The sequence below is a fragment of the Ixodes scapularis genome, unplaced genomic scaffold, assembly GCF_016920785.2.
Source record: "Ixodes scapularis isolate PalLabHiFi unplaced genomic scaffold, ASM1692078v2 ptg000303l_1___fragment_1__unscaffolded, whole genome shotgun sequence".
Classification (NCBI taxonomy): domain Eukaryota; kingdom Metazoa; phylum Arthropoda; class Arachnida; order Ixodida; family Ixodidae; genus Ixodes; species Ixodes scapularis.
Genome location: NW_024609955.1, coordinates 412311 through 433076, shown reverse-complemented (window position 1 = coordinate 433076; position 20766 = coordinate 412311).

Sequence of the window (20766 nt, the reverse complement as noted above, 5' to 3'; positions counted from 1 at the left end):
AATGCCTCGATTTGAGCGTTTCTCGTCAACTTTTCCTGCTAATCAGGACGACAATATTTATAGCAAAATAGAGGACAACACGCTGGCAAAGTTTGAAAACGGGCTTGAATAAATGCGGACAAAAAAAGAAGTTAAAACTTTGGCAGTTTTGCTCAATGTGCCGTCGTCTGTGCGATTTTTTTATTTCAAAATAACGACGTCGATACGTAGTGATAAATAATTTGGGTCAACCATTCCGATACGGGCCAGCAGCCACAACACATTTTCGGGGAGAGCTGCCTGAAATGCCAATTTTGCTAAATCCACAGATAACGCTTCAGATTGAGCAGGTGTTTCTGACTTGTTTTCTTGAAGGTAACTTTTTTTTTTTTCCCTAAAACAAAGACCGGTTCCGTTTTTCTGGGCATTGAGGCAGCAAGATGCATTTTTCTGGTCAAAATTAAAAACTGTCACCGGACACGGTCGGCCGTTCTTATCTGAAGACAGAGTCGTCCTAGAGAAAACTGCCGCGGCATAACATAACAGAACTGCATGTATATTTGACGCACAAATATCAGTAAGCTAGGTGGCCTCTTTACGTTTTATTTATGTAGAATACGCTTGCAACATCACATTTTAATGCTTTCTTTTAGTGGGTAGAGGAAAATCGGACCCTTCACGTAACATATTTTTGTAGATTTACTTTTTCGAGTACAAAAGAGGTAGTAGTGGAGGAGAAGTAACCAAACTTAGGAACGACTATAGAGACACGACAAGAAATGTAGAAACGAAAACTGGTGGTCAGTCAAGTGCAAAACAAGCACCCAGGAGATTTTATTCACATTGCGTGGTCGCATTTTAATATTGCAATTATGAAATTCGTCTAAATTTGGAAAATAGACGCAAGTGGAAACGTTCTCAATTGAAAGAACGCATGTTGTTCCTTTCCTCACTCAGAATACTGTAGCGGGACTTCGTTCTTCCTCCACAACCCCAATACAGTGAAGACGATGACGAGTTAATGTTTCAAAGGCCTGCTCATAGAATGATAACATCATGTCCCTTGATTGCAGATTAGCGCAGTCTTCAGGCACGGGTCCGCCCAAGTTGAAGGACTGGAGGCGGTCACAAACTGGAGTCGATAAGACTGTTTGCCGAGCCGACCAAGTCTTGCGCTAGAACGTATAAATAGCAGATTGGTTAAAAGCAGAGTCAATAATTATGTTCAATGCAGGACACCAAGTAACAATTGCGAGCTTTCATGAAAATTTCAAACTAGGTAATGATAGCGACGTACTTCGTCCCTCGAACACATCCGAATCTGGAAGCAATCTGTTTACAATAGAAGCTATACGTTTATTCAGTGTGTGGTTCGCACCAGCCTGAAGTACACAAAGTGATTCTCAATCGATCGTGGCAATCGCACCATTCTGATAAAGGGAAAATGTACATCACTTGCGACAGAAATCATAACTGAATGGGGACGTCATAAAAAAAGTTCTGACCTCTTGATTTCGGTTTTCTTAGGGAAGGCCAGCCGACTGACATATCGCGACTGAAAAGTCTAGGCCTTCTAAACCAATAACGACCACAACAGAGCGGTCGTGCGCGAACAGCCGTCACCGCCGGACGGACAACATATCGGCGTTCAGAGTTCTCCGAATCCTCCGGAGAAGTCACTCCCCGCGAACATTTACCTACCGCACGCGCCACTCCGCACCCCTCTAGCCCCTCGGGGCAACTGCCGGCCGCGGCCCGCCGCCGCCGCTGCCGTGGGCGACTCGGCACGAGCCTCACAAACCCGCGAATCCGCTGCGAGCATCGAATGCGACGTCATCACGTGTCATTTACGTCACCCTACCGAAGGAGACGTGAAGCGCCGTCCGCAAGTTTCTCGGGGCACGGAAGCACTGTGAAGGCTGTCACTAGCGGCGTTTTGGTTGCGTTTCGACTACACTGAAGGAAATGCAACTGTAACGAACAAAAATGTGGTTTACGTTCTTTCCCGAGGAGTCTTAAGGGACATGAGCTCTCATTTCGCTGCTAGACCCAGATACGTTACGCACTCATTCGCCTCGGAGGGAGAGCGCCTTTTCACGCCTTCGACGCGCGCGCCATCTGGATTCTTGAAAAGTTCCTATCGGAGATGAAAATCGAGGAGCGCTCCTTCTTAAGGAAGACGCGAACATTGCATAAAAGTGAAATCACGCGCAGGTGACAGTTTCACTTCATATCATTTACGAAGTTTGGAACGTCCGTTTGTTTTCGAAAACATAGAAGTGCCAGTAGTAAAGGCCAGGCACGTAGCCAGGATTTTGTTTCGGAGGGGGGGGGGGGCATGACAAAATGCTGTATGAGGGGGAGGGGGAGAGTGGTTTACTCTCTAGGCAACGAAAGCCTAAAGGCGCGTTCACACTCTTGCAACCGAGTACGACCGAGAAAGACTTCTTGGGACCGGATGCACTGAGCGGAGCTGGTCCTAAGAGATCGCAAAAGGCTTAAAAACCGGTTTGGTCTCTCTCGGTCGCACTCGGTTGCAAGAGTGTGAACGGGCCTTAACTGAAAACTGTATGAACTTGCGCGAAGAGGAAAAAGTTAGCAAAACTTGATAATGTCTGCCTAAAAGTGCATGCGCAACAACGCGGTGCCTGAAATCGCCTTTGAAGCATTTGCTAACCTTTGAAAACAGGATAAAAAGTCAGTAGGATAAGGATAGATAACTGGGCGAGTTGGTGAGAGTTCATGTTGAAAAACAGCGCGACTAAGACGAGGACACAAAGAGACAAAAAGAGCACAAGACAAAGCGCTGTAGGATATCGAGGTGTCTTTCTTTCACAGACATGCACGTTTTCTAGCGATTCGTGCTGACATTTCCACACGTTGCCCTTGTGTGACAGTGCACTAGTCGACGGCGAGCCACCCATGACCTCCAGAGCTGCACACTGTCACCGTTATTACTCGAACCCCGCAGCACTGCAGGAAGTTGAAGTTCAACTTCCTGCAGTGCTCAACACTGCAGGAAGTCCACTCAACATCGCGTATGCGCATATTCGCACATACAAGCCGTTTTAAAGGGCAACTCCGCTCAATTCCGAAAATTTTAGGCTTCCATGTGATTCACATTCACAAGGCACTACTAAATAACTCTACGTCTTCGGATTTGCGAAATGTGGAATATTATTTGTATAATCCTAATTAAAACATCAGCAGATACCGAAACCGAAACTTCAGTTGCGTCAGGCAACATTGGTCTCGGGTCGTCAGAGTCATGGCCAGTGTTGCCAGGTTGGGCTATAAATAGCCAAATTGGGCTAGTTTCATTTGCAGTTGGCGGGAAAAAATGGTAGTTGGCGATTTGGCTAGTATTGGGCTATTTCTTACCTGTGCATTGGGCTATTTCTGAGCTGTGCATTGGGCAATTTCTGACCTGTGCTGGAACCAAAATGTCTGAAAGCACTTGGGTTTATAGGTTCGAATGTGTTTTTACAGTAATTTACGTGAACATTTGGCGCTTCAGACCCTTAACCCTGATAAGTTTGCGACAGCAAACAAATTCGTCTTCTTTTTGCGCGCCTTCTGCAATTGTTTACCTCCGAATGGAAGCATGTGCTGTTATTCCTCCATCTCAACAAGTGACAGCACTTGTTCTGCGCATTCTTTAGGTTGTCTTTCTGACGTCGTCCGTGACGTCGTCCCAATACAGTGGAAGGTATGTTGTCATGCTCTTGTACAAGCGTTTCAGGAAGTTCGCCGAACGTGCAAGGGACGCCATTTCTGGGGCATTTGATGGATAAAAATGTATTATGTGTCTTTTCTGCTCAAAATAAACGTTTTAAATGATAAGATTTTTTTTGGCTATTTTTGGGCTATTTTTCTGGATCGACATTTGGCTATTTTTGGGCTATATCTCGTAGACGTTTGGCGGGTTGGAGTTCAAACACCTGGCAACCCTGGTCATGGCCACGTCACGTCGAACCACGTGGTCTTGTGACGTTCGGGAGGGAGCGAGAAACAGAACACGCGACGCGGGCAGGTCTTCTTTTTTCTTTTGACGCGGGCAGGTCGCTTTGCATGGCGTGGACGGTGATGGCCCGGGGGAGAGGAGGAAGGGCAGAAGCAACGCAGAAGACGAAAGAGGAGAAGGGGAGCGGAGAAACAGACCGATAAGCGCGCAGGGCAGCGCAAACTAGCGCATCCGTGTTATGGTGATCACGTGAACGCCCGGTAAGCCAACACCGGGAAGAGAAACTCATGACGTCATCATTCATTTTCGCTCTGAGAACTAAAAACAAACAAAACGTGAGAATGACGTAGACATGCCTCTGTCGTAGTGGTTCAACGTTGGCCGCTCCAACTCCGTGGCATTAGGGAGTTTTCGTAGACCGCGTTGCCCCCTCCGCTAAGCGTTACGCAGCGAAGAAGTTGCTACTGCGCCTGCGCGCCGATAGCCTTGACTGTGGAGTTCCCGCTATCGTAGCGGGTTGCGGAGGGCCTTGCGGGACGGCGAAAACGATCTACGAAAACTCCCTATTGACTGCGCTGATGATTGCGCCTCGCGCCGCACGCTAGAGTCGGCAGATTTCGGCGATTAAAATCATCTGGTGGGCTAGTTGGCTAAACATAATGAGGAAATTAGCGCAAATATAATAGCGTCAAAGCTCTCCCCCGCATTCAGCGGGGGAGAGCTTTGACGCTCAACTTCACCGACTGAGGTGTTCAGGTTTTCCTGACTCAATCTTATTTGATGTTGCAGAACGTCTGCTCACGTCACAGAAAAGACAACGAAAATCAGAAAAGACACGGCGTCCTGCTATTGTTCCCTATATCCATTGCTTGGCACACAATCTCAAGAGAGTAGCCTCCAAGTATGATGTACAGGTAGCACTTTCAGCACCGGACAAGCTCAAAAAACTTTGCCCAAGAATAAACAACAAAAAAGAAGAAAATGTTCAATGCCAAACAAGACACCAACATAAGTACGTGGACTGTAAGAGTCATGTCGTTTATGAAGTACCTTTTTCCTGTGGAAAGGCCTATGTGGGGCAGTCGGGTCGCCGCATCAATGTTAGATTGAGAGAGCATGACCTCTCACTGAAAGCCTCTCCATCTGGACATCTTACGGTGCATGTTCGTGACTGTCATTGTACCCCTTTGTTTAATCAGACGAAGGTGTTAAAACATCTCAATGACAAAAGTGCTAGAGAAATCTATGAAGCGTACAAGATCAAGAAAGAAGAAAGCAAATGTGTTAGTGCCCCGTCAGTCTTCCTTTCAGAGAAAGAGCTGAGATACCTCGACACGTGCCCCTGATAATTGCGTCCTGCTGCTTGGGTACCGGCAACAGTGTCGCCACTTCATGCTGGAAGAATTTGCCGGTGTCCCGCGTGTGTGTGTGTGTGCGGCTACTGCAAGTGACTCATGTGTGACCAATAGATCTGCGGGATGGTCACCGGCAACAGTTCGCCTCTTCATGCTCGCAAAGGGTTTGCCGGTGTCTCGTGTGTGTGCTGCTAGTGCTGCTGCCTGCGCATTTGCCGATGCGATTCTGCAGATCTGCCTTTATTTTATTTTATTCTATTTTATTATTTTATTATTTTAATTTGTATTTTCACCTTAATTATTTTCGCTCTCTGTATCACTTCTTTTTTGTCAGTACTTTGTTCCCCTCTCCGGGTTTGTTTTCTTTTTCTTTTTCTTTTTTCACAATTAAAGCCAGTTGTAAGTAGCGCTCTTTCCTGTCCCAACGTTCTTCCTTCCTTGTATTTGCGCTAATTTCCTCATTAGATTTCGGCGACTTGGCTCGCTTGAGGGTTTGCTGGCCAGTTTATTAAATATATAAACGGAATTAGATCGTAATGTTTGACATGGGGTCTTCCTATATGATACTGAAGAGGGCTACATAGTTTCCTAAATATCAAAAGTGAAGCGGAGTTGCCCTTTAAGAAAGCAAAAGTCGAGCACTTGTGAAAAGGATGTCGCTCGCACCGTTCGCCGGAAGTGCGCAGGACGGGCATGAACCCCTATGTGGTGCGCCAAACGAACGAAATTATTCAAAGCGCATTTGACGGTTGCTAATGGCTATAATATTTGTTATGTGTTTGCTTTCTTTCTGACTGAGTATGCCGAGATAATTTCAGACACACCGTTCAGGCACAGATCTTGGGCGTCAGGAAAAGCTCGTCGAAAAAGGCTTACCGAGGAGTGGGGGACGCTTGTTAGGGCCTCCGTCGTAGCAAGCCGATCTCAGTGTTTGCGAAAAGTCAATCTTCTATCAGCATAAAATTTGAGTGTGAGATATGTGATGACACGAGGAAGACATCATAGTAACTTTTGTGCAGTAGTGAGGTCGAATTTATTAAAAGTTCATGCGCCAACGCTGGGCTCAACTTTGGTAATACTGTGAAGATGCGGCTTGCTTTTCGCCCAATGAAGTAACAAGAAGCGGAAGTTTGGCAAACAAAATACGTGTAGGGCTCAAGTGACCAAATTTCAGTTGTAGTTCACTGGTAGTAGACGAGATTACTGACATTGAGCTCAGAGATGCACTCGTGGGGTGAAGTGACTAAACACGTTATACTACGTTTGCATACGCACGCACATTATCGGGTGTTTCGGGAACCAAGGAAAGTGCCCCTGGTCTTCGTTTTATATCGCTCGAGAATGAGTGTATTGTACATTCGTAAAAAGTCAGATAATCGAAAACGCAATCAGCGCGTTCGGTCGCGGCGTGATAGCATGAGATGAAACTGCTGCTCACTCGAAACCGAAACTGAGTGGCCAACTAGTTCCCAGAGTGCACTGCGTGCTATTTCGCCGCGATGGGGCGCGTCGGTTTTGGAACAAGTCATTTATAAAACTTTCACTGTAAACTATCATGACTAGCTATTAGCTGTCCTATTACCAAGACATACAAAGTCACCACATCATTGATCTATTGTATACAATTCTTTTCGAAGCCAAACGCTAGGGTTCGTTCACCGCACAGATCGATCATAGAAACGCTAGAGGCTCAGCTGGCGCTAGTGTCTACGGGACTTGAAGCAAACAGCATGCAGTCGACATATCCAGCCTCCCTGTGTATTCCTATGGGAAAACGGGCGTGAATTTTCTCTCTTCGGCGGAAAATAACATGAATGACTTTTGTCATTTCGGTTGTACCGGATAGTATGTACCTTTATTGGTATTGTGAAAGTGTAATTGTTTTAGTTACCGCATTTTTCTTTACCACTGAACGATGTTAAACTTCGCTCTATTTCAGGCCCAAACCTCTGTTTCAAGGAAGGTATGTGAAAACGAGCGACGATTCTAAGCAAACTAACGATCGAAAGGAATGTAGTGTGTGTACAAGGTTTGCTAGCATTTCGGTGGTGCTTATAGATTGCTAATATGCCCGTCCTGTCATTGCATGAAAGTGACTCCGTCGTGCACTATTACGATAGGATAAAAAAACATTCCAACGCAAAAAAATAAATAAATAAATAAAACATGTGAGTTACGAAAGGTGTGTCTTTTTATTATTTCCTATGTCGGGCAGTTTTTATCGGGCACCTGCTCTCTGGCTCCCCCTATTTGCAAAGATTTGGAGCGTGCGGGTGATGATTTGAACCCAGAGCAAGCATCTTCGCAGAAAGAATAAAGCAGGACTTATTTATTGCAAATCTGACTATATTATGTGGCTTTAAATTTATTTTCATCGTCTGCGTGCACAAGGAGTTACTTATCCAGTGTTACTGCGTAGTTCTTGCCGTCTCCCTTTGTTTTCCAAATGTTCGCGCTAAGAGTGTCCGACAGTGCACATAAATACACGTACGAAGCGGTTTTAACACCGTTTTTCATGCCACGAATTTCAAATACAAATGCTGTAACTGACCGATTATTTCGTCTGCGTGACTGAGAAATGTTACAATGTGCACGTGCCTAGCTCGTACAAATTATTCGTGATATTTGCTCTCATAATCGAGCGCAGAGAGAAAATGCACTCGCTTTTTCCCATAGAAATGCATTACCGGAAGCCAATTTCTGACTGCTTGCTGTCTGCTTTAAAATGCAACAGCACACTAGCGCCAGCTGAGCCTTTAGCATTTATTGTAATAACTCTATGAGATCGATCACCAGACCTTTCACCTGCGTAATACACAAAAGTGAAGACACAGAAACGGTCCGGAACACACGGAGAGATTGTAACGGAGAGGGGTAGGAAATAAGAATAAATAAATAAGAATAAAATTGCCCAACTCCGATTTTAACGAAAATTGCGTTAAAAAAATATAAAAGATTTAGGTTCCAGCGGTGGCAAGGCGGTAGGTCCACGCCTATGGTCAACGCCTGGTGGAGAGTCAGACAAAGAAGTCAACGACACGTAAAGGTAAAAAAAAAAAAAATCAAGACGCAAAAACTCAGCCGCACATGGCAAGAACAAAGAACAACTCCTCTGGGCATTCCCTAAACGGGACACAACCAAAGGCGTGCGAACACGCTCCCTACAGCACCGTCCGGGCGCTACGCCATGACGAAGTAAACCCAACAAGTAAACAATGCTAACAAACAGTTAGTAAGAAACATTAAAAAAAAAAAGAAGACTTTCAGCGAAACCGCACCCGAGAAACAAAGTTCAGCGGGGCGAAGAAACACACACGAAATAAAAGAAATTAGCGCATCTCCACGTGGTGAATGATGTTGATTGGGGTTTGGGGCGAAGCTCGGGTGGTGCTGATGATACTGATTTTGGTCATAGGTAGTGCTGGTGGTGCAGTTTTCATTCATGCCAGTAGGTTTTTCATTGATGGGGTAAAAGGAAGCCAGAGAAATTAGCCGGGAGGTATCTCCTGACTGGCTCTGGTAAGGGTGGGGATGAGAGGTAAAAAGATGTGAAGAAAGCTAAAAGCACACAAAAGCAAAAAAAAAAGCAGCATAAACTTATTTTACATTAAAGTTTCTTGATGAGGCCAGTCGTGTTCAGGAATCGCAAAAGGGACTTTCTCGCAAGTGTGGCGGTGGCTTCGTTTCTCCACGGTCCCAGTATCTTGTCGAGGGTAAGGTCTTCTTGAGGAGATAACTTAATATATGTTCTTAGTTGTGTCCGTTCAGTTTCATAGTCGGGACAATCCAGCATAATGTGTATCAAATCTTCCGGAGTTTTGCAGTTCGCGCAGTTTGGCGAATTAAGTCGTCCTGTGATAAACAAGTACTTATTTGTGTATGCAACGTTTAGGCGTATTCGATGTATCACAGCTAGACGCCGTCGGGTGAGACCTCGAGGTACATCAAACATTAGGCGCGGGTCGATAGTGCGTAGCCGTGTTCCTTGATCGGTGGGATCGTCCCACAGACGTTTGTTTATGCTCTTCCCCAGTATGTTCACTGTTGCTTTTATATCTGATCTTGTATATCGGGCTTGTACTTCATTGACGGAGTTACGGGCATCTGCTGCTACAGCGTCGGCTGATTCTTTACTGGGACGCCGCAATGACTTGGAGGCATACTGAATGCCTCCAAGGCATATGCGACATCTGGCACTGGAGGCATACTGAATGACCGTTGCGTATTGCGTCCCAGTGCAATTTGAGGATGTCCAATAAGAGTTGCCTATTTGGGCTCTTCACGCCTTGGAACTGGAGGGATTGAAGGGATGATCTAGAGTCAGTGACTATTGTCGAGGAACGAGGGGGAATTTCCTGAATGTATCTTAACGCCTCGCGAATAGCCACTAGCTCAGCAGCTGTCGAGGGCATCCTATGAGAAAGTTTACGACCAATTTTAAGTGAAAATGCGGGGATTACAATACCAATGGAGGACTGGTTAAATGTTGTGGACGCGTCGGTGTATATGTGACACGTAGAGCGGTGCTCATAATGTATGTATGATAAGGACAGTTGCCGCAGGACGACAGCGGGGAGCACAGATTTCTTGTCGATTCCCGGAATAGTACCGTAGATTTTGATTTGAGGTAGTGTCCATGGGGGAATGTCGAGTAACTTATGACATTGAAAAGATGTTGGGAGAACGTGCTTGTGATCAACGATCACTTGGGCAATACGGTTGTAGAAGCATCTTTCGGAGATGTTCGCTAGATGGTGGGTCTTATGCCGTGCCAGATGTCGCATATGATTCCGGAGCGTCTCCTGGGTGCGAAGAGATATTATGGAAAAACTGTGGGATTCTGCTATTTTTTTTTTTTTTTGATGGATGTGCATTTTGGAACGCCGATACATACTCTAAGTGCCTGTGCTTGAAGTGACTGGAGCTTTTTTATGTTAGTCGGACTGAGGCCATGTAGTACGGGAAGGCAGTAACGAAGAATGCCAACAAACAAGCTGCTATAGAGGCAGAGAAGTGCACTTGTTGTAGCTTCCCAGGTCGTGCCTCTTAAAACCGTCCAAGGTTAACAAATGATGACAATTTGACGTGAATATGAGCCAACTGGGCGTTCCAAGTCAGCCCACGATCGATAAAAATCCCAAGAAATTTGTGGGAGGATACATAGGGAATTGCAGTACCGTTAATTTTTAACGGGTATCGGTCTGTCTTCATCCGCGTAAAGGCAAGAGCGGCAGATTTTTCAGGTGACAGCTCAAGCCCACTCTTTGTTAGAAACTCAGACACGCTTGTGAGCGCACAAAGCAGACGAGTCGGTATACACTTAAGGGAAATTGCGGATGTCCATAGGCATATATCATCGGCGTATAAAGTAATGTGGATAGATATTGATACAACCTCAGTAATACCAATGAGGGAAATGTTAAATAAAACGGGACTCAAGACCCCACCTTGCGGTACTCCCTTCTTTATAAAACGTTGGCTTGTATCTCCTTCGTTCGTGTGCATGAAAATCGTTCTGTTATGTAGGTAATTAGCAATCCAGTTATAGAGACGTCCTTTTACGCCAATTGATCGAAGACCTTGCAAAACTGCTGAATGACTCACGTTATCGAAGGCTCCCCTTACATCAAGAAAAACGGTAGTGGTCAGTTTGCCACGTAGTTTGTGATCCTCAACGTGGCTAGTTAGATTCATAACATTGTCAATGGAACCTCGGCCCTGTCTAAAGCCGGTCATTGTATCTGGGTATATTGAATTTGATTCTAGAAACCATTCCAACCGTGCTAAGATTATTCGCTCCATGCACTTTCCTATGCAGCTTGTCAGTGCAATAGGTCTATACACTCTAAGAAAAAATGGAGGAAAAAAGTAGCAACGGAGCGTCTTCCTCCCTTCTACTGACGCGCCCCCAAGCGGACACGAGAAAGAGAGGAACGAAGCGTTTTTCTCCTTCTCCAGGCAGACGGGAGAAAGCTTTCGCCCTCCCGACTCATCTTCTTTCGGTTTCGTTTTTCGAGCAGGCCGCGCACGTTGTTTAATAAAGAGCCGTTGAGTTGATTGAGCTTCAGCGGCAGCGAGGGCCGCCTGTAATTCCGTCTTCTAGTCTTAACGTGCAGAACATTTCGGTTGCATTGACATTTTTATCACTAATTTTATCAAACGAGCAAACGAAGCCGCTAGAAACAGCGAAGTTCCGGAGCAGTGCCAGCAGCGCCACGTACACTGGGGGATGGCTGTCCATGGCTGTCTCCGGATTGCGGGACTCGCCCGGTGTAGGACGCCGATCTCACTACCCCTCCGCTTCGACTACGGTAGTGGTTATGGCGTACGCCAAAATCAATACCGTAGTCATTTCGGCGTACGCCATAGTCAATACCGTAGTCTTTTTCGCATACCCCAAACACACTGCCCTTACGCCAAATTCAATACGCCATAGTCAATACCGTAGTCTTTTTCGCATACCCCAAACACACTGCCCTTACGCCAAATTCAATACCTTGAATAACGTCGGTTCAGCAGGGGTTGAGCTCCGCATTCCGCTAAAACTGGCGGAAGTAACTTTCTGCGGCAAAGTACTCTGATTGTTTGTTGTTTGTATGAGCCACGACCAACTCGCGCGCGGCAGGCGTTGTTAATTTTGATTAGCGTTGATACGGCTGACGGCGCACAAAGCTGAAGGGCACAAGCAAGGAAGCTTGGAGTGATTCTGTGTCGATGTGATTTGACGTCGCTTCTTTTTGTTTCTTCAATCATGGTGCAAATGCAGGTGCCCGACTCCCGAACGATTCGAAGGCAAGAGTGGTAGCCCGCCTATCCGCTGGTCTTTCAATCGCATCCACTGTCGTCATTTTGGGCACAGCGGAAGAAAATAAGACGTTCACTATTTTAAATAGCGTGCGATCGGCCTGTCTAGGATCTGGCGATACCGTTTCAGGCTGTAGATGAGAAAATTTAGCCACTACAGTACGACTGCTAGCCTGGGGTCTGTGCCTCACAACAGATCGAAACGGGTAGGGGTGGGGATCCCTGGCAGCGGGACCTTTCGCCGTACGAGCTGCGGTGCGCTAACACACTCGACCTCCGATACCCCCTTGGGTCACAGCGCTTGCTGAAAGAAGTTTGGATCGTTTTACGCAGATTTTGCAGTGCGTACGAGACTCACAACTACGTACTACGTCCTAGATGCCCAAACTGAGGCTCGCTACGTGTTTGCGGCTCTCGTGATCTGGGGAACAGTATGCTCGCCATGAAAATGTTGCAGTGAGAAGTACGGAAAAGTAATAATATAAAAGTAGAGTATTTGAAACTGGCTTGCGTTGTCGCTGAACATATGAAAATAAAACTGATTAGGAATGCTGATCAGATCGGGTGGGAATGTGATAAAGATCTTTAAAAAGGCTCGGGTTATATGCGAAGTTGCGTCGGAACAGGTGGGCAGGGGTGCTATACTCTCCATCCCCCACATAATTCAAATTCCTTGCCCCCATCCCTGTTCCTATATTCTTCTAATGTTACTGGCAGGTTCTTTTTTCTTTTTTTAATTGTGCCTAAAGCTGCAGTTTTCTACACTTCATCTCCCCTTAGCATGGACTGTTGTTAGCCAGATTCTACAAGTTTGAGCTAATTGCTTTGGATCACACCATGGCGGTTGCACGAGTACTCATTCACTGCAAGCGCTGTGAAGGCAGTCGAGGCTATACCATCTTGTGCTTGCGCAGCCTTTGCAGTTCGAGGTTTCGAGGTCCTTTGTTTTGGCCTGTTCTTTTGTGTCTGGGTTTCATGTTCTTTTTTGTTTCTTGTTTTGTGTGCTGGATATGGTTGGAAGTTATGTTACCCCTAGTAGTAGGATCTTTTGTAGAAACATTGGTTTGAGAGTAAATGGTTCTAGTACCTTCTTTCTTTTTCTTCTGGCCGAGCAATGAACCTTTTGTAGAAACATCGGTTTGAGAGTAAATGGTTCTAGTACCTTCTTTCTTTTCCTGCTGGCTGAGCAGAGAGGGAAGATGGTTTCTTCGTGTCAACTTCGGGGCAGAAGATAACCCACAATGGGAACAAAGGCAAGTTTGGGGGAACCGTGTCTAGGTCACAGCAGCTCAATGGGCAAACAGGATGTGGCTCACGTTTTACGTGTCGAACAGGTTAGAGAGGCCTTGCGTGCGCGTTGTTTTCGAGCCATTTATTCTCAAACCCATTCGCGTGTCTAGGTGGCAGCACGTATTCGCCAAAAGGTGAATTGTGAAGGAGGTATGGACGTGTATATAAGGCGGTGTTTGTTGAATAAACTTCAACCTGTGTCCGATACTTCAATGTTCATTTCATTTTTTTTTATTTTCCTAAGTCTCGGGTTTACTATGTTTGTCATTCACCAGCTTGCCTGTGTTTTCTCCCTTTCTTCACTGAATAATGTACTGGTCAAGAATTATCTGGTCTTACTCGAAGTCGAAGGGAGACCATGGAGTTTGAGGTAGACACAGTAGCTTTCCACCTTGACCAGGGCAAGACCCTAGATGACGTGTTGCTGACACATGAGGTAGTTCTTGACCCAGGGATGAGCAGGCACAAAGAACCCTCGGTGAACCTGGATCTGAAAGAAGATGCAGCACTGCGCTTTTTGAAGGCTAGCCCTGTTCCGTTTGCAATGTGTACCGCAGTGGAGGCAGAACTCCGGATGCTCTAAAGCAAAGGCACACGCAACACTGAACGCGGTTGAACAACTGGCGGTAAATTGGATGCGGGCTGTAACAGATTTTGTGGCGAGCGTGCTTGGAGGCACTTGGAGGCACCTTACTAGTAATAATAATAATAATAATTTTATTTGCACCAGAAAGTTTGCCCACTCAGCGGCTTGCAAGGCTAGACAGAAAGGTTAGTACCCTTACGCATGTTCACCTGCTAGCCCGCTGCTGAGTAGGTGTAAACATAAACAAACAGTAGTCGTAAGTACAAGATAATGCATATACACGTATGGAAACAACGAATAATCATAACCCAGAGGGGAAGGTAAGAAAAATCGCTGTGCCCCAACCCACCCCCATGCAGACCACAGCAGAGGCCCCAGCCACAAGGCATTCCACTAGCTGTGTGTGACGGTGGATACAGCAGATGCGCTCACCATAAACACCATCAAAGGACTACACAGAGTGAAAAGGATGTTCTTGAAAATTTCGGCTGCCGCGGCAACTTTCCAGCTCTACAAGGAGACAGTCCTAGCAGGAAAACCAATCGTGGAAATTTACCTGGGTAATGTTATTGTGATGATCTGGATCGGTCATCAAGATAAATGGGCACCGTGCTCAGGAAAGACATGTCAACGTCATCAGCTGCCATGCCAAAACTACTTTTGTTTCGATCATGAGCGCTCGCACGAGCCGCTTCAGAGCAATGTCTCTTTTGCAGCTCGTCACATGCCAAGGTTTTTAAGTGTCAACCTGATATATCACTCTCCCACGCGACAAACACTAAACAAATACCGCATTGAGCAATAAACACATGATTCAATAATGATATACATACGACTTGATAAATGAGAAGAAACCGTATAAACAAGTTTGCATGCTACACATTACAAAAGTTCAGTCCCCAGGTAGAGGCTGCACAAATTTGACGACCGGCTTTAGTTTCTCCACGTGCACTACATCGCGGCCAGTGCTGTCCACGAGTTCAAACTCGCAGTTCACGGGAGAGAGCCGGCTCACAATTTGGCGAGGGCCACTAAATCGTAGTGTTGCCTTGACTCTGATGAGTGGGGTCTCTCACAACACGAGGTAGTCCTTCTTAAAAAGAACATACATGTGCCACTGTCAAAGTCGCTTTCTTGCTTTTCTCGAGCAAGCTTGATTTCTCTGGAGGTCAACTTCCGAGCTGCATACCGCTGTTGAATGTGACACCAATGTTGGTGCTGAGGGTTGACAACTTTCCAAGGTTCTGAGACAGAAGTCCCCTGGCAAAAGAAGGCTTGATCAATGCAAAATTGGCTCAGTGTCCGCATTGCTAAGCTTAATTGTCTTCATGCCCACTGCAGCAGCAGAGGTGATGTGACAAACTACTGATGAATCCTTCCAGGCGGCAGGGGCATCAGGTTTCCACTTTCCTTCGTCAACAATTAATTCAACAGACTCAAGGTGCCGTTGCCATTCCAAAAATTTTGGGGTCAGCTCTTGCCGGCATCGTGTGACTCCCCCCCCCCCCCCCCCCCAAAGTGGCCGCTCGTCTTACAAATGAGACAGAGCGGACGAACTTCAGGGTATTGGGACGAAGAACACCGAAAGTCCCGCGAAGTTTTTGACGCATGCTGAAGTGACACATGCTGCTTCTCTTGCTTCTCTGTTGCAAAAGGGTGCTGGTGACGATTGCTGTCGTCAGCGTTCCAATGAGGCGGTGACCGGCCTGCTTCGAGAGCAGCAAGGAGCGCACTTTCTTTGCCCCTAGCTACACAGCTTGCACTGGCTCTGCAGCGAAAGCCAAAACCAGTGTCTGTGGTTGGCTGAAGACAACCTGGTCAAAGCCAAGGAAAGAGTCCAGCAGCTCATTTAACGAAGCAAAGCGCCTGTCGAAGCATGCTTTCGTGCTTTGTGAAAGAGTGTGGCCAGGATAACCTTGCATTTCTCCGCCTTCGTCTCTGGGTAGCTGCACTCGTAGATGAGCTCCAGTTTACGGAAGGCGAAGTCGGTGCAGGACTCTCCCGAGTGCTGACTTGTGCTGAACATCTTTTGTTTCATCCCAGCTTCGTTGTCCAGGTTGTAACGACGACGGAAAGCTTTCTTCATTTGCTCCTACGTTGTTAGCTCGGCTGTCTTGAGGTGGTACCTAATCCACATGAAGTAATTAGATGGTAGCTTGGATACAATCAATGGGATGGCCTCACCTGGTGCAACTTCAAACGTCTGGAACCAGAAATCTTTCTGGTGAAACCAGGCGATGATGTCCGTGCCCAGCTGAGAAACCGAGCTGACAGTCACGTTGGTCAGCGACTGCAGTGTCTTCGGCTGACTCAGCTTGAGCAGGAACCTTCTTCCTAGGCGCCTTGGACCTTTTTAGAGCGCAGCTCTTAGGGGCCCGTTCCCGGCTTGAGCGGCGTCGCCGTCGCCGTCGGCGTCGACGTCGGCGTAATTAGGGTCACCCCAAGGTCACCCCAAGGTCATCCTAAGGTCACGTGACCCCCAAGGTCACCCCAAGGTCACGTGACCCTCCCCAAGGTCACGTGACCCTCCCCAAGGTCACGTGACCCCTCCCCAGGGTCACGGGACATCAGGGGCGTCACGTGACCTCAGGGGGGTCACGTGACCCCCTGAGGTCACGTGACCCCCTGAAATCACCTGACCCCCTGAGGTCACGTGACCCCGAGGTCACGTGACCACCCCAGGGTCACGTGACCCCCCCCCGCCGATGTCACGTGACCTCCCAGATGTCGTCACCGGCATCCGCATCGTCGTCATCATCACTGATGACGTCATCAGTGACGTCACTGATGACCTCACCGGCATCCGCATCGCCATCGTCATCATCACCGATGACGTCACCAGTGACGTCACTGATGACGTCAACGGCATCCGCATCGTCATTGTCATAATCACGGATGACGTCATCAGTGACGTCACTGATGACGTCACCGACATCCGCATCGTCATCGTCATCATCGCTGATGACGTCATCAGAGTCCGCCTCATCATCGTCACTGATGACGTCATCAGTGACGTCACTAATGACATCATCGGCATCGTCACGTGACCCCTCAAGGTCACGACCCCCCAAGGTCACGTGACCCCCCCAGGTCGCTTCACCCCTCCCAGTACCCTTCCCTCCTCCTCCTCAAGAGCTGCGCTCTAATTCAGCGTTTCAGGGAGTTGTAAACGGCTTTCACTTTTTTTTTCAAAAATACTCCAAAAGCCGGGAGACGTCATAATTAAAATAAGAACGCCGACTTGACATAACAGAAAAAAAACGTCTAATGAAGTTGTTTTTTTCTGGTATGTCCAGTCGGCGTTCTTATTTTAATTACTTTTTTTTCTTTGCGGGCTCTTGCAGCAGTGTACGTCAGAGTCCACGCTGCACGAAAACTCCGACGACGAGGTTTTCGGGATCCTTGCCTCAAGCTGATCAAGACGATCCATGATGATGACTGGTGCCAGCAGGTTACTGATCAAATTCAGTGTTGCCTGTAGCTGTGCGTCGAAGAATCTGAACGCAGACATTTTGAGCAGACTGCCTTTCATGCGGGCAATGAAGAGCCCAACCCTCCCACAGTTCTGCTCATGTTGCAAGTGTTGACAAGGGCGCTATAGTCTGTTGGAGGTCAAGAATAGCATGAGAGTGGAGAAGAGGAAACCACCTCTACTTGTCATGATAAAGGTGGTTTGCTCCTCTCCAGTGCTCGCTCCGCCAATGTCGGGAGAGAGGGACAGAGACTTCTCCTGAGCTATTCTTAACCTGCAGCAGACTCTAATTATGTTCCAGAAGCTGGCAGAAAAGACCACATAAAATTTCACTCTTTCGCACGTTTCCGACGCAGTTTGGAGTAGAAATGTCGGAGGCCCCAGAGAGGATATTTTTTACCTATTCAAGAGTTTTGTTACGTTGCTGCTGCCGCTATTTATTCTGGGAACTGCAGTCCCGTGCACGCGCGATAACCCCGCTGAGGGCCTGTGCGTGCAGCATACGAAACGACACCACCTGTCTTGTGCACGGCCGTCTGTCCCCTGTGAGCAGTTATGGCGTCACCAAGCATGTGCACAATAGCTGGTGAGATCAGTGTGTTGGTGACATGATGTTGTTTAAGGCAGGGATCATGTGTTGTGATAACAATGGATCCACGCTCTGGGTCGCTGACTCTGGTGCGCTCCGTATACTGCAGAATCATTGCCATGAAAGCCTGTGCCAGAAGCTATATATGTGATGGCCAGGAATTGGTGAAAATAGCATATATGGCAGAGTGTAGGACAATATGATCCCGGACAATATGGTCCCAGACAAAATGGTTCCGGGCAAAATATTCCCGAACAGTATCATCCCGGACAATGTGATCCCGAACAATATGGTTCCGAGCGCAAACCTGGACAAAATGGTCCCAAGTAAAATTTCCGACACTTCTGACGCACTGTCTGAAATGTCGCTGATATCTGCAGCGATTACTTTTAAGGTGAGTGATAGATATGAAGTACGGTCCATTCGTGACATGTCGATTCGTCATAGGGGGAATAAAGGCTATTTATTGTGCAGATACCGCATGTTTCGATGCAATGTTAGAAAATAAGAAAGGAAAATAATAAACATGCTTTTGAACACATGACGCATTTTATTACGTTCCCACAAAAAGTCTACCCCTGTTTGATGCTGTTTGGCCTCAGCAGCCCTTACGCCATAAAAACACAATTTCCAATTCAAAAGGTCTACGATCTTGAAACGGCACTTAATTGGCCCACGCCCTTCAGAGGGTCATTCATGATACGGCTCCCTTGTACGTACTGTGTGCAGATTGTTTGAAGTTGCTGTTGCAATTCTCAGTAGACTGGTTGAAACTCAAGTTGAACACACGAAAAGTAGTACAAATGGCGAAAATTATGCGTGAAAAATATAAACTCTAGATTGACAAACGGCTCGATATACAAGTATTTTGCGAATCACACTTAATAACATAAACCTGTGAAGACCAAGCAATAAAAAAAGTAACTTCAAAATGACCAACGGCTCATGTCACAAATGTTTAGCAAAAATAAAGCAAAAAAGCAAGAAAAAAAAAAAAAGAAAATTGCCGCGAAAATGACATGGGACCATTTTGTCCAGCCTAGCACTTGGGACCATTTTGTCCGGGACCATATTGTCCGGGATCATTTTGTCCGCGGGACCATATTGTCTGGGACCATAATGTCTGGATCCCGTACTCAATGCCAAACAACCAGAAAACCAAGCTAAAAGCACTGACACATTGAGAATGGCCAACAGCCTGGAATGAAATTCACTTAGGCTTTGCTGGTTCAGTGGAAGGAAAAGCATTTCAGGTTGTTTTACACCAAGTGGCTGGAGGTGTGAGTGGTTAGCAGCATGTCGTCGAGCGTAGTAATCAAGTATCTATGGTCTTTGTCAGACACAATTGAAGTGCTAATGAAGGTTCGTTTGGGCAACGGTATGATTTATTGCATGAATATCATCTGAGCCACCAGCGCACCTCATCACCGGCAACTCACAGGCTGAGCAGATGGTACAGGAGCTCAAGCAATTGTAAGGGCAACTACAGTAGATAAAAAAATTTCAGGTTTATGATTGGTTAAACGTCATGTAGGTACAACAGCGCAAAACGAAGAGGACTAAGGAAAGGGACAAACACCACAGGACGAGCGCTGCACTAGTCCTGTGGAACTAGTCCTCGTTGTTTTGCGCTGTTTTATGTTTAGCCTTCAATAAAGTGACCTGGGCCCGTTTGCTCGAAGCTGGTTAACTAACCGCGGTTAACCGGATTTCCAGGAATTTTCGGTCACGTGACCGGCAGAGTAAGGACGGCGGGGAAACATGGCGGTGCCCCGGCGGTGGCAATCAGTTCGTCGAACGACGTTTCATGGACAAATCAGTTCGTCGACACTGCGATGTTTCATCGACAGATCGTTTCGTGGAAAGGAGCACCCGCTCGTTTCATCGACAGATGTTGCGACGTTTCGTCGACAGCTCGCTTTGCCAGCTCCTCTCTGCCAGCTGCGCCTCCTCGCGACCTCTGCGCCTGCGCGGCGCGCTGCCTTGTGTTGGATGGATGGATGGATGAAGGATGGCCGACTGGGCCAAGTATGGCGAACCAGTGTGCAGCCATCTTGCCTCACCAACTTAAATTATCGCAATTTTTTTTTTACCTATATATATATTTTTTTTTTTTGGGGGGGGGGGGGGGGGGGGCTCGCCGATTGCACTGATTTCGGAGCTTGCGATTTGAATGGTTTCGCTCGTGTCTTTGCCCGAACCTTTGGGGAAGCGTTGTCAAAGCCGGGAAGTTTTGTTATCGGCCAGTGTCCTTTATCGAATTAGATTTTCAAAACTTTCAACAATATGCGCTGCTCTTGAGGGCTACGCTTTCGGCAGCATACGTGATCGAGGTGTCTGTACGTCATCGAATGCAACCCTTCGCGAGCTGGCCGCCGGCACTCCTTTTGAAAAAATGGCTGGGTCATTTCCAGAGCAGGCGTATCTTTCCGCGCGTCACGTCTTTTGGCAGAATCCTCAAGAGCCACCTGAACATAGCATAGATAGTTAACACATCAAAACACTGAAGCTCTTAAAGAAAATTTGAAAGAATAAACGAGGCCTGTTTGCGGTGCACACAGCCTTCCTACCGTTGAAAATGGCATAAAATCGGTTTTCAAGCTAATTGGCATCTGGTCTTAGCCGCTAGCAATAAACTTGGAAGGAGACTGAGCATTTTCCTACGCGTGGTTTACTTTTACGGTAATAAAACACGGTTGTTGTCTCCTCCAGACACTGGGTATTCAA